We start from the raw sequence: 15,055 nt of genomic DNA on the forward strand, positions 1-15,055 counted from the left end.
CACTCCATTCCACTCCACTCCATTGCAGTCCACTCCACTCCACTCCTCTCAACCCCATTCCATTCCACTACATTCCTTTCTATTCCATTCTGCTCCAATCCTTTCCATTCCATTCCAGTGCACTCCACTCCACTGCACTTCACTCCATACCATTTAATTCCACTCCATTCCTTCCCACACTATACCAATCCTCTCCAATCCATTCCACTCCACTCCAATCCATTCCATCCCACTCCACTCAACTCCACTCCATTCCATTCCATTCCTCTCCGGTCGTCTCCATTCCACTCCCCTTCACTCCACTCCACTTCATTCCATTGCATTCCATTCCAATCCACTCCATTCCTCTCCACACCACTTCTCTCCATTTCACTTCATTTGACTCCATTCCTGTCCACTTCATTCCACTACACTACATTCCATTCCATTCCCCTGCACTCCACTCCGTTTCATACTAATCCTTTCCATTCCACTCCACTCAATTTCACTCCACTACATTCCATTTAATGCACTCCTTTCCATTACACTCCATTGCACTTCACTCCACTCCAGTCCTCTCCACTCAATTTCGTTCCATTCCACTCCAGTACACTTCAATCCACTCCAATCCATTCCATTAAATATCATTCCACTCTTCTCCACTTCAATCCACTCCACTCTACTCCATTCCATTCCACTCCATTCCTTTCTTCTCCATTTCTTTCCACTCCACTCCATTCCACTCCATCTCATTCCTTTTAATTACATTTCATTCCACTTCATTCCACTCTACTCAATTCCATTCCATTGCACTCCCCTGCACTCCTCTCCAATCCATTCCACTTCACTCCATTCCATTCCTCTCCATTCCACTCCATTCCATTCCTATCCATTCCACTCCATTACATGCCAATCCAATAAATTCCATTCCACTCCACTGAATTCAACTCCACTCCACTCCACTCCATCCCATTCCATTCCACTCCATTATACTCCATTCCACTTTATTGCAGTCCACTCCACTCCACTCCCCTCCACTCCACTCCATTCCATTCCATTCCACTGTATTCCAGTCCACTCCAATCCAATCCATTCCACTCCACTAATTTCCATTCCACTCCACTACAGTCCACTCCAATTCATTCCATTTAATACCACTCCTTTCCATTCAACTCCATTCCACTCCACTCCATTCGATTCCTCTTCACTCCATTACACTCAATCCCATTCCATTTAATTTCATTTCATTCCGCTCCACACCACTCCACTGAATTCCATCTAATTCCACTCCATTCCATTAAACTCCTTTACACTCCACTCAATTCCACTGAATTAAATTCCATTCCATTCCATTCCATTCCACGTCTCTCCATTCTACTCACTTCTACTCTATTGCATTTAATTCCATTCCATTCCATTCAAATCCATTCCTTCCACTCAACTCCACTCCAGTCCTTTCCACCCCATTCCACTAAATTCCCCTCCACTCCACTCCATTCCATTCCGTTCAGCTCTATTCCACTCCACTTCTCTACATTTCACTCCACTCCACTCCTTTCCATTCCATTTCATTTCACTCCACTCCATTCCACTACACTCCAGTACATTCCACTCCACTGCACTCCATTCCATTTCATTCCATTGCATTCTATTCTATTCCACTGCATTCCATTCCATTGTTTTCCTTTCCCTTAAATTCCACTCCATTCCATTCCATTCCATTCCACTGCATTCCCTGCCATTCCACTCTTCTCCATTCCACTCCATTCCATTCCACGCCATTCCATGACATTCCCTTCCAATCCATTCCACTCCATTCCTTCCACTAAACTGTATTCCAGTCCACTCCACTCCATTCCATTATATTCCATTACATTATATTCCACTCCATCCCTTAGACTCAACTCCACTCCAGTCCACTCGACACCATTCCACTAATATCTAGTCCATTCCACTACATTCCATTCCACTCCACTCCCTTTCATTCCACTCCACTCCATTCTGTTCCATTCCATTCCACTGCACGCCACTCCACTGCACTTCACTCCATTCCACTCATTTCCAATCATTTTCACTCCATTCCACTTCATTCCAATCCATTCCATTGCATTCCATTCCACTCCATTTTACTCCACTACATTCCGCTTCATTCCAGTCCGTTCCATTGCATTTCATTCCACTGCACTCCACTCCACTCTATACCATTTAACTCCACTCCATTCCTTTCCACTCCATTCCAATCCACTGCAATCCATTCCAATCAACTCCATTCCATTCCATTCCACTCCATTCAAATCCAATCCATTCCATTTAATTCCTCTCCGATCATCTCCATTACACTCCATTCCACTCCACTCCTCTTCATTCCATTGCATTCCATTCCATTCCACTCCATTCCACTCCAACCCAGTCCACTCCATTCCACTCCTTTCCACTCCATTCGACTCCATTCCAGTCAACTTCATTCCACTACACTACATTCCATTCCATTCCACTGCCCTCCACTCCATTTCATAACAATCCATTCCACTCCGCTCCATTCCATTCCACTCCAGTCAACTCCACTCCCCTCCATTCCATTTAATGGACCTCCTTTCCATTACACTCCATTGCACTGAACTCCACTCCAGTCCTCTCCACTCCATTCCATTCCTTTCCACTTCAGTCCACTTCAATCCACTCCAATCAATTCCATTATATACCATTTCACTCTTCTTCACTTCACTCTAGTCTATTCTATTCCATTCCATTTCACTCCTTTCCATTCCTCTCCGTTTATTTCCACTCCACTCCATTTCACTCCATCGCATTCCATTTAATTACATTTCATTCCAGTTCACTCCACTCCACTCCACTGAATTCCATTCCATTCCAATCCCCTGCACTCCACTCCACTCCATTTTACTCCATTCCATTCCACTCCTCTCCATTCCACTCCATTCTATTTCTATCCATTCCACTGCATTCCATGCCAATCCAAGAAATTCCATTCCACAGCACTCCACTCCATTCAACTGCACTCCACTCCACTCCACTCCATCCCATTCCACTCCACTCCATTCTACTCCATTCCACTGCATTGCTGTCCACTCCACTAAACTCCATTCCATTCCATTCCACTTCACTCTACTTCATTCTACGCCAATCCATTACACTCCACTAGATTCCATTCCACTCCTCTCCACTCCACTCCAATTCATTCCACTTAATACCACTCTTTTCCATTCCACTCCATTCCACTCCAATTCACCACATTCCACTCCACTCCGTTCGACTCCACTCCAATCCATTACACTCCATCTCATTCCGTTTAATTCCATTTCATTCCGCTCCACTCAACTCCACTAAGTTCCATATAATTCCACTCCATTCCATTCCCCTCCTTTACACTCCACTCAATTTCACTGAATTAAATGCCATTCCATTCCATTCCACTTTTCTCCATTCCACTCCCCTGCACTCCATTGCTTTCCATTCCATTCCATTGCATTCAATTCCATTCCTTCCACTCAACTCCACTCCAGTTCTCTCCACCCCATTCCACTAAATTTCCCTCCACTCGACTCCATTCCATTCCTTTCAACTCTATTCCACTCCACTTCTCTCCATTTCACTCCACTCCATTCCATTCCATTCCATTCCATTTCACTCCACTCTATTCCTCTCTACTCCTGTACATTCCAGTCCACTCCACTCCATTCCATTCCATTCTATTCCTCTCTACTCCTGTACATTCCAGTCCACTCCACTCCATTCCATTCCATTCTATTCCATTCCACTGCATTCCATTCCATTCCTTGCCATTACATTCCATTCCTTGCCATTCCATTCCATTCCATTCCATTCCATTCCCTTCCATTACATTACATTACATTACATTACATTACATTACATTGCATTACATTACATTCCACTGCAATCCTGCCATTCCACTCTACTCCATTCCACACCATTCCATTCCAATTCATTCCATTGCATTATGTTTCATTCAACTCTATTCCACTCCACTTGTCTCCTTTCCACTCCTATCCACTCCATTCCATTACACTTCATTCCATTCCATTCCACTCCATGCCACTCCTTTCCACTCCACTCCATTCCATTCTATTCCATTCCATTCCATTCCACTCCATTCCTTCCACTAAACTGTATTCCAGTCCACTCCACTCCATTCCATTACATTTCATTCCATTACATTCCACTCCATCCCTTCCACTCAGCTCCACTCCAATCCATTCCACACCATTCCACTAATCTCCAGTCCACTCCACTACATTCCATTCCACTCCACTACATGCCATTCAAAACCACTCCATTCCATTCCATTCCTTTCCGCTGCATGCCACTCCACTCTTCTCCACTCCACTCCACCCAATCACTCCATTCCACTTCTTTCCACTCCATTCCATTGCATTCCATTCCACTCCATTTCACTTCACTCCATTCCCCTTCATTCCAGTCCGTTCCACGACATTCTGGTCCACTTCAGTCCACTCCATTCCATTCCAATGCACTGCACACCATTCCATTGCATTCCAATACATTCCACTCCACTCCATTCCTTCCCATTCCAATCCTTTCCAATCCACACCACTCCATTGCACTCCATTCCACTCCATTCCATTACATTCCATTCAATTCCACTTCATTCCATTCCATTCCCCTCCATTCCAGTGCACTCTACTCCATGCCCCTCAAATCCACTTGAATGCATTCCATTCCACTTCACTTCATTGCATTCCACTGCAGTGCATTCCATTCCATTCCATGCTCTCTATTCCACTCCATTCCATTCCATTCCATTTCACTTCACTCCACGGCATTCCACTCTACTCTAATCCACTCCACGCCACTCCATTCCATTCTCTTCCATTCCGCTCCACTCCATTCCATTCCAATCTAGTCCATTCCACTGCACTCCACTCCATTCCACTCCACTCCACTCCGTTCCCGTCCATTCCACTCCACCTCACTCCATTACAATCAATTCCACTCCGTTACATTCCACTCCACTCCATTACATTACATTCCACTCCATTCCACTCAATTCCACTTTACTCCATTTCACTCCAATCGATTCCACTGAACTCCATTCCAGTCCATTCCACTCCATTCCATTATATTCCATTCCATTCCACTCCACTCCACTGCGCCCACTACATTCAATTTAATTCCTATCCATTCCATTCCACTCCATTCCAATCCACTCTATTCCATTTCTCTCCACTCCAATCCATTCCACGCCACTGCACTCCATTCTCTCCACTCAACTCCATTCTATTACATTCCATTCCATTCCACTCAACTCCATTCAACTCCACTCCACTGTACTCCACTCCATTCCATCCCACTCAACTCCATTCTTTCACATTCCATTCCTTTCCACTACACTCCATTCCATTCCACTGCCTTCCATTCCATCAACGCCACTTGACTCCATTGCACTCCATTCATTCTACTCCATTCAATACCACTCCATTGCATTCCATTCCACGGCACTCCACTGCATTCCACTCCACTCCATTCCTTTCCACTCCGCTCCATTCCATTCCACTCCATTCCGTTCCACTCCACTCCATTCCATTCCACTCCATTCCACTCCACTCCATTCCAGTATATTCCATTCCACTCTGCTGCAATCCATTCCACTCCACTCCTCTCCATTGCATTCCACTGCACTCCACTGCATTCCATGGCATTCCATTTTCATCCATTGAATTTAACTCACTCCATTCAACTTAATTCCACTCCATTACATTCCACTCTATTGCAATCAACTGCATTCAATTTCACTCCACTCCAATACATTCCACTCCACTTCTCTCCACTCACCTCTATTCTGTTACATTCCACTCCATTCCACTCCACTCCATACCACTATACTCCACTTTACTCCACTCCAATCCAGTCCACTCAACTCCATTTTTTTACATTCCATTCCTTTCCACTCCACTCCATTCCATTCTACTCCACTCCATTCCATTCTATGCCATTCTATTCCATTCCAATCCTTTCCACTCCACTCCATTCCATTCGAATCCACTACACTTCAGTCCATTCCATTGCACACCACGCGATTCCATTCCACTCACCCCATTCCTGTCCACTCCACCACATTCCACTCCACTCTTCTCCTCTCCAGTACATTCTCTTCCACTCAACTGCTTTCCATTCCTCTCCACTCCATTCCAATCCATTCCATTCCACTGCCCTCCACTACATCCATTCCACTCCACTCCATTGCACTCCCTTCATTCCACTCTATTCCACTAAACTTCTTTCCATTCCACTTCACTCCACTGCATTTCACTCCACTCTATTCCAATCTACTGCGCTCCATTCCCTACCACTCCATTCCACGTCACTCCATTTCATTCCATTCCATTACACTCCACTGCACTCCATTCCACTCCACTCCACTCCATTCCATTCCACTGCAATCCACTCCATTCTATTGCATTCCCCTCTACTCCATTCAATTTAGTTACACTCCGTTCTATTAAATACCACTCCATTCCATTCCACTCCATTGCCATCCACTCCATTCCTTTTCACTCCTCTCCCTTCCATTCCAATACCCTCCAATCCATTCCTCTCCAATAAACTCCATTCTGTGACATTCCATTCCATTCCACTCCACTCCACTCCATTCCATTCCACTCCGCTCCACTGTATTCCTCTCCACTCAACTCCATTATATCACATTCCATTCCATTCCACTCCACTCCATTCAAATCCACTCCATTCTACTCAACTACATTCCACTCCACTCAACTCCATTCTTTTACATTTCCTTCCTTTCAACTCCACTCCATTCCATTCCACTCTACTCCATTCCCTTCTATTCCATTAAATTCCATTCCAATCCTTTCCACTCCAGTTCATTCCATTCCAATTCACTCCACTCCATTCCATTCCATTCCATTCCATTGCGCATGATTCCATTCCACTCCAATCCATTCCTGTCCACTCCACTCTTCTCCACTTCACTCCTCTCCACTCCAGTACATTCCATTCCACTCAACTGCTTTCCTTTCCACTCCACTGCATTCGATTTCATTCCATTCCATTGCCCTCCACTCCACCCCCTCCACTCCACTCCATAGCACTCTATTCATTCCACTACATTCCACTCCACTGCATTCCATTCTACTGTACTCCACTGCATTCCATTCCACTCCACTCCACTCCATTCCATTTCACTCCATTCCGCTCCACTGCATTCCATTCCATTCCACTCTACTCCATTCCACTCCATTCGTCTCCATTACGTTCATTTCCATTCAACTCCACTACACTCCTTTCAAATCCAGTCCACTCCATTCAACTCCACTCCTCTCCTTTCCATTCCATTCCATTCCTCTCCATTCCTTTTCATTCCATTCCACTCCATTGAAGTCCATTCCACTCCATTCCAGTCCACTATTCTCCACTCAACTCCATTCCATGACAATCCACTGCACTCATCTGCATTCTATTCCAATCCATTCCATTATTCTCCATTCCATTCCACTCAACTCCACCCCACTCCATTATATTCCATTAAATTTCACTCAATTCCAGTCCTCTCAATTACACTCCACTGCATTCCACTCCATTCAACTCAATTCCACTACATCACATTCCATTCCACTCCCCTCCACTCCATTAAATCTGTTCCACTCCATTCGACAAAAGTCATCTCCATTCCAATCCATTTCTTTACATTCCACACTACTCCATTCCAATTCACTCCATTCCATTCCACTCCACTCCATTCCACTCCTCTCCACTCCATTCCACTCCACCAATCCACTCCGCTCCACTCCATTCCTCTCCACTCCACTCCACTGCATTCCATTCCACTCAATTCCTTTCCAATCCACTCCATTCCACTTCACTCCCCTCCATTTCACTCCACCATTCCACTCTACTCCACTGCATTCCACTCGACTCCACTCCACTCCATTCCACTTCACTCCATTCCTTTCTACTCCACTCCATTCCTTTCCACTCCACTCCATTCCACTCCACAACACCCTTTCCACTCCTCGATTCCATTCCACTCCACTCCATTCCACTCCATTCCATTCCATTCCACTGCACTCCACTAAATCCACTCCATTCCACTCCATTCGACTCCATTCCATTCCACTCCATTCCACTCTGCTGCATTCCATTCCATTCCACTCTACTCCGCTCCATTCCATTGCATTATTTTCCAATCCAATTCATTATATTCCATTCCAATCCATTGAATTCCACTCCACTCCACTCCACTCCATTCCACTCCCCTCCACACCATTCCTTTACGTTCCATTCCATTCCACTCCATTCCTTCCACTCCACTCCGTTCAAATCCACTACACTGCACTCCATTGCATTGCCCTCCAGTCCGCTAAATTCCATTGCACTCCACTCCATTCCATTAGACTCCAATCCATTCCAATCAATTCCATTCCAGTGCACTCCACTCGACCCCATTCCACTCCATTCCACCACATTCAACAGCACTCCACTCCATTCCATTCCGTTCCATTCAATTCCATTCCATTCAATTCCACTCCATTATAGTCCATTACAGTTCATTCTACTGTATTCCAGCCCACTCCAATCCACCCCACTTATTTCCATTCTACTGAACTCCACTCCATTCGACACTAATCCATTTCACTTCATTCCATTCCATTCCACTCCACTCACTCCACTCCACTCCACTCCATTCCACTCCACTCCATTCCACTCCACTCCACTCCACTCCACTCCACTCCACTCCATTCCATTCCATTCCACTCCATTCCAGTTCACTCGCCTCCATTCCACTCCACCATTTCACTCCACTCCACTCCATTCCTCTCCACTCCAATCCACTCCACTACATTCCATTCCACTACATTCCAGTCCACTCCACTCAATTCCAGTCCACTCCACTCCATTCCTCTCCACCAGTCCACTCTACTCCACTCCAACACTACACTCCAATCCACTCCACTCCACTCCATTCCACTCCACTCCATTCCACTCCACCATTCCACTCCACTCCACTGCATTCCATTCCACTCCGCTCCATTCCAATAAATTACACTCCATTCCATTCCATTCCATTCCCCTGCACTCCACTATATCCACTCCATTCCACTCCATTCTAATATGATCCATTCCATTACATACCACTCTAATCCGCTCCACTCCATTGCATTCCATACCAATCCACTCCATTCCAATCCACTCAAATCCATTGCACTCCATACCATTCTACACCACTCCACACCATTCCTTCACATTCCATTCCATTCCATTCCTTTCCCTGCACCCCACTCCATTCCAATCCACTCCACTCCACTCCACTCCAGTGCACTCCACTCAGCTGCATTCCATTGCACTCCACTCCATTCCATTCAATTCCATTCCAGTGCACTCCCCTCCATTCCACTCCATTCCGCCACATTGAACTTCACTCCACTCCATTCCATTCTATTCCATTCAATTCCATTCCATTCCACTCTATTCCACTCCACTCCATTACTCTCCATTCCAGTTCAATAAACTCTATTCCAGCCCACTCGAATCCACTCCAATCCCTTCCATTCCACTGTACTCCACTCCATTCGATACTAATCCATTCCACTTCATTCCATTCCATTCCACTGAACTCCAGTCCAATGCAGTCAATTCCATTTAATTGCACTCCATTCCACTCCACTCTACTGCATTCCACTCCACTCCATTCCACTCCATTCCATTCCTTTCCAATCTACTCCATTCCACTCTACTCCATTCAACTCCACTCCATTCCTCTCCACTACACTCCAATCCATTCCATTCCATCCCACTCCTTTCCATTCCACACCCCTCCATTCCAGTCCACTTCACTCCATTCCACTCAACTACATTCCACCCGATTCCATTCCAATCCACTCCATACCATTCCACTCCACTCCATCCCATTCCATTCCACAGAACTCCGCTCCATCGATTCCGCTAAATTCCATTCCATTCCATTGCTCTCCACTCCACTCCATTCCATTCCATTCTATTCCATTCCTTTCCACTCCACTCCATTCCATGTCATTCCAATTTACTCCATTCCATGCCACTCCACTCCACTAAATTCCTCTCCACTCCACTCCATTCCGTTCCTTTCCATTCCATTCCACTCCATTCCATTCCAATCCATTCTAGTCCACTACACTCCATTGCACTCCAGTCCTCTCCACTCCACTCCACTCCACTCGACTCCATTCCATTTAATTCCACAACAGTCCTTTCCACTCCATTAAATTCCACTCCACTACATTCCACTTCACTCCATTCCATTCCACTCCAGTCCACTCCACTCCATTCCTCACCATTCCATTCCATTCCAATGCACTCAACAACATTCCTTTCCACTCCACTCCTCTCTATTCCAATTCAATCCATTCCATTCCATTCCTTTCCATTCCATTCCATTCCATTCTATTCCACTAAGTACCATTCCACTCCATTTAACTCCATTCCTGTCCCGTCCACTCCTCTCCATTCCATTCGATTCCACTGCACTGAACTCCTTTTATTCCAATCCATTCATACCCTCTCCATTCCATTCCACTTCACTCCACTCCATTCCCCTCCACTAAACTCCACTCCACTCCACTCCATTCCATTCCACTCTACACCATTCCATTCCATTCCCTTCGACTTCTGTCCATTTCACTTTATTCCACTCCATTCCCATGCTTTCCAGTCCATTCCACTCCTGCCACTCCACTCCATTCCACTCCAATACATTCCAATCCATTCAATTCCATTCCAGTCCATTCCACTCCATTCCAGTCCACTCCACTCTATACCATTCCACTCCATTCCACTGCACTCCAGTCCATTCCATTGAAATCCATTCCCCTCCATTCCATTCCATTCCACCCCACTCTACTCCATTCCACTCCACTCCAAGCCACTTCACTTCAACCCACTCCATTCCATTCCATTCCACTCTACTCTATTACATTCAATTCCATTCCACTCCATTCCACTCCACTCCATTCCACTCCATTACACTCCATTACACCCCATTCCATTCCACTCCACTCTTCTCCACTCCATTCCATTCCATCACACTCCACTCCATTCCATTCTAATCCATTCCACTCAACTCTATTGCATGCCAATCCACTCCAATCCATTCCTTTCCATTCCACTACACGACATTCCATTCAGTTCCGCTCCTTTCCACTCCATTCCACTCCAATCCACTCCACTCCATTCCATGCAATGCCATTCAATTCCAATCCATTCCCTTTCATTCTAATTCATTCCATTTCACTCCCTTCCACTACATTCCACTCCACTCCACGGCACTTCACTCCATTCCACTCCACTCCATTCCATTCCATTCCATTCCTTTCCATTCCGTTCCACTCCAATCCATTCCATTCCATTCCATTCCATTCTACTCCATTCCAATCCATTCCATTCCACTTCATTCCACTTAACTTCATTGCATTCTACTCCACTCCACTCCATTCCATTCCATGCCACTCCAACCAGTCCCTTCCACTCCACTCCACTGCTTTCCATTCTATTCCACTCCATCCCACTCCACTCCATTCCACTTCACTCAACTCCATTCCATTCCGTTTCATCCCACTCCTCTCCATTCCATTCCATTCCTTTGCATTCCATTCCCTTTCATACCATTCCACTGCATTGCACTCCACTGCACTCTTCTCCACTCTGCACCTCTCCATTCTATTCCATTCCAATACACTCTACTCCATTGCATTCCGTTACAATCCATTCCATGACACTCCATTTCACTCCACTCTTTCGCACTTAATTTCAATCTACCCCACTCCATTACATTTCCCTACATTCCATTCCTTTCCATTCCACACCCCTCCTATGCACTCCACTCCACTCCAATCCAATCCATTTCAATCCTCTCCTCTCCACTGCATTCCCTTGGACTCCACTCCATTAAACTCCATGCCACTCCCTTCAATTCCACTCCACTCCACTCCACTCCGATTAACTAAATTCCACTCCACTCCACTCAACTAAATTCCACTCCACTACACTCCATTACACTCTACTCTATTCCACTTCACTCCAACCCATTGCATTCCTCCCCTGTCCATTCCATTCCATTCCACTCCATTCCATTCCATTCCATGGCACTCCACTCCACTCCGTTCTATTCCATTCCATTTCAATCCACTCCACTCCACTCTAATCCACTGCACTCCTCTCCATGCCATTCTACTCCACTCCACTCCATTCCATTCCTCTCCACTCCACTCCACTCCTCTCCATTCCACTACATTCCATTCCCTTCCATTCTGTTCCACTCCACTCCACTCCATTCCATTCCACACCATTCCACTCCTTTCCATTGCATTCTATTCATGTCCTCTCCACTCCCTCCACTCCCCTCCTATCCATTTCACTCTCTTCCACTCCACTCCAGTCCATTCCACTCCAGTACAATCCATTGCATTCCATTTCTTTCCACTCTACTCCACTCCACTCCATTCCATTTCTCTCAACTCTACTCAAATCCACACCATTCCACTCCACTCCATTCCATTCCATTGCTTTCCGTACCTTTCCATTCCACTCCAGTCCACTGCATACCACTCCACTCCACTCCATTCCATTCTACCCCACTCCATTCCACTCCAATCCATTCCATTCCACTTCTCTCGACTCTACTACCCTCTACTCCACTGCATTCCACTCCTTTCCTTTTCATTCCATTCCACTCCAATCCATTCCATTCCACTACAGTCCACTCCATTCGACTTTACCTCACTTCTGTCCTCTCCACTCCACTCCACCCTACTCCTTTCCATTCCATTCCACTGCATTTCACCCCTCTCCATTTCTCTCCACTCCACTCCACTCCACTCCATTCCATTCCTTTCCATTCCAGTCCATTCCACTCCACTCCATTCCACTCCACTCCACTCAACGCCACTCCACTCCATTCGATTTCACTCATTCAATTCCATTCCTTTCTTTCCATTGGATCTAACTCTGTCAAAATCCGGCTGATTAGTTTCAAAATATCAGCTAACATTTCTTTTCAGCATTCCATTTCATTCCATTCCATGCTATTCCAATCCATTCCACATCACTCCACTCCACTCAACTCCACTCCGCTTCACTCCACTCCATTCCATTCCATTCCTTTCATTTCTCTCAATTGCATTCCTCTCCCTTGTTTGCATCCCCTCCTGTCACTATGTTCTCCATGCTGGAGTTTAGTGGCACACTCTCTGCTCACATTACATGTCAAATTTCCCTTGCATTACATGTTATTCCATTGCATTCCTTCCATTCCATTCCATTCCATTTCATTCGATTCCATTCCATTCCATTCCATTCCATTCCATTCCATTCCATTCCATACCATTCCATTCCATTCCATTTCATTCCATTCCATTCCATTCCATTCCATTCCATTCCATTCCATACCTTTCCATACCATTCCATTCCATTCCATTGCACTCCATTCCACTCCACTCCATTCCTCTTCATTCCACTTCACTAAACTCCACTCCTGTCCACTCTGCTACACTCCAGTCCATTAAACTCAGTTCCATTCCTTTCTGTACCATTCCATTCAATTCCACTCCATGGCAATCCACTACATTACATTCCACGCCATTCCAGTCCGTTCAACTCCATTCCATTGCACTCCAATTCACTGCATTCTAATCCATTCCGCTACACTCCATTCCACTGCACTCCATTCCATTCCATTCCAACCCACAGCACTTCTTTCCACTCCACTCCAATCCATTCCATTGCACTACTCTCCATTCCTTTCGTTTGCATTCCATTGCACTCCATTCCATTCCATTCCACTCTACTACATTTCACTCCACTCCTTTTCACTTCTCTAGCCACTCCATTCCATTCCATTCCATTGAATTCCACTCTTTCTACTCCACTCCACTGCACTCCATTCCATTCCGTTCCATTCCACTCATTTCAGTCCACTCTACTCCATTCCATTCTATTCCACTCAACTACACTCTCTGCATTCCATTCCACTCCATTTCACTCCAATCCACTCCGGTCCATTACCTTCCATTCAATTCCACTCTATTCAATTCCGTTGAATTCAATTCAATTCAATTTCACTCCGTTCCACTCCACTTCACTCCACTCCTTTTCATTCCATTACACTCGTTTCCATTCCACTGCATTACACGCATCTCCAAACCATTGTACTCCACAACCCTCCATTCCACTAAATCTCATTCCATTCCAATCTATTCCACTCCATTCCACTCTTCCCCACTCCACTCCACTTCATTCCATTCCATTCTATCCCTTTCCATTCCTCTCTATTCCACTTCACTGTACTTCACCCCACTCTACTCCACTCCACTTCATTTCATTCCATTACGTCCCATTCCATTCCTCTCCATTCCACTCTTCTCCAATACACTCCAATCCACTTCAGTGCACTCACTTCATTCCATTCCATTCCTTTGTTTTCCATTACATTTCCCTCTTTCGATAGTATCTCACTCTTTCACACAGCCTGGAGCCCAGTGGCACAATCTCAGCTTCCATTCCATTCTATGCCATAGCACTCCATTCCACTCTATTCCACTTTAAACCACTCCAATCTACTCCAATCCATTCGAATCAAGTCCCCTCCACTCTACTCCACTCCATTCCACTCCTGCACTCCATTCCATTCCACTCTATTCCATTCCATTCAAGTCCACTCCATTCCACTCCACTGCACTCCATTTCATTTCATTCCTCTCCATTCCACTTCATTCCATTCAATTCCACTCCACTACAGTTCATTCCACTCCATTCCACTCCATTCTACACCATTCCATTCCACTGCATTCCACTCCATTCTCCACCATTCCATTCCACTCCATTCCACTCCACTGCCCTCCATTCCTTTCCATTCCATTCCACTCCATTCCACTCCACTGCCCTCCATTCCTTTCCATTCCATTCCACTCCATTTCATTCCACTCCATGCCATTCAATTCCATTGCATTCCATTACATTAGATTACATTCCTTTCTGTTTAAATCCTCTCTACTCTACTCCACTCCATTCCACTCCATTCCCCTCCACT

Source organism: Pongo abelii, chromosome Y (assembly GCF_028885655.2).
Source record: "Pongo abelii isolate AG06213 chromosome Y, NHGRI_mPonAbe1-v2.0_pri, whole genome shotgun sequence".
In the NCBI taxonomy this organism is placed as follows: Eukaryota; Metazoa; Chordata; class Mammalia; order Primates; family Hominidae; genus Pongo; species Pongo abelii.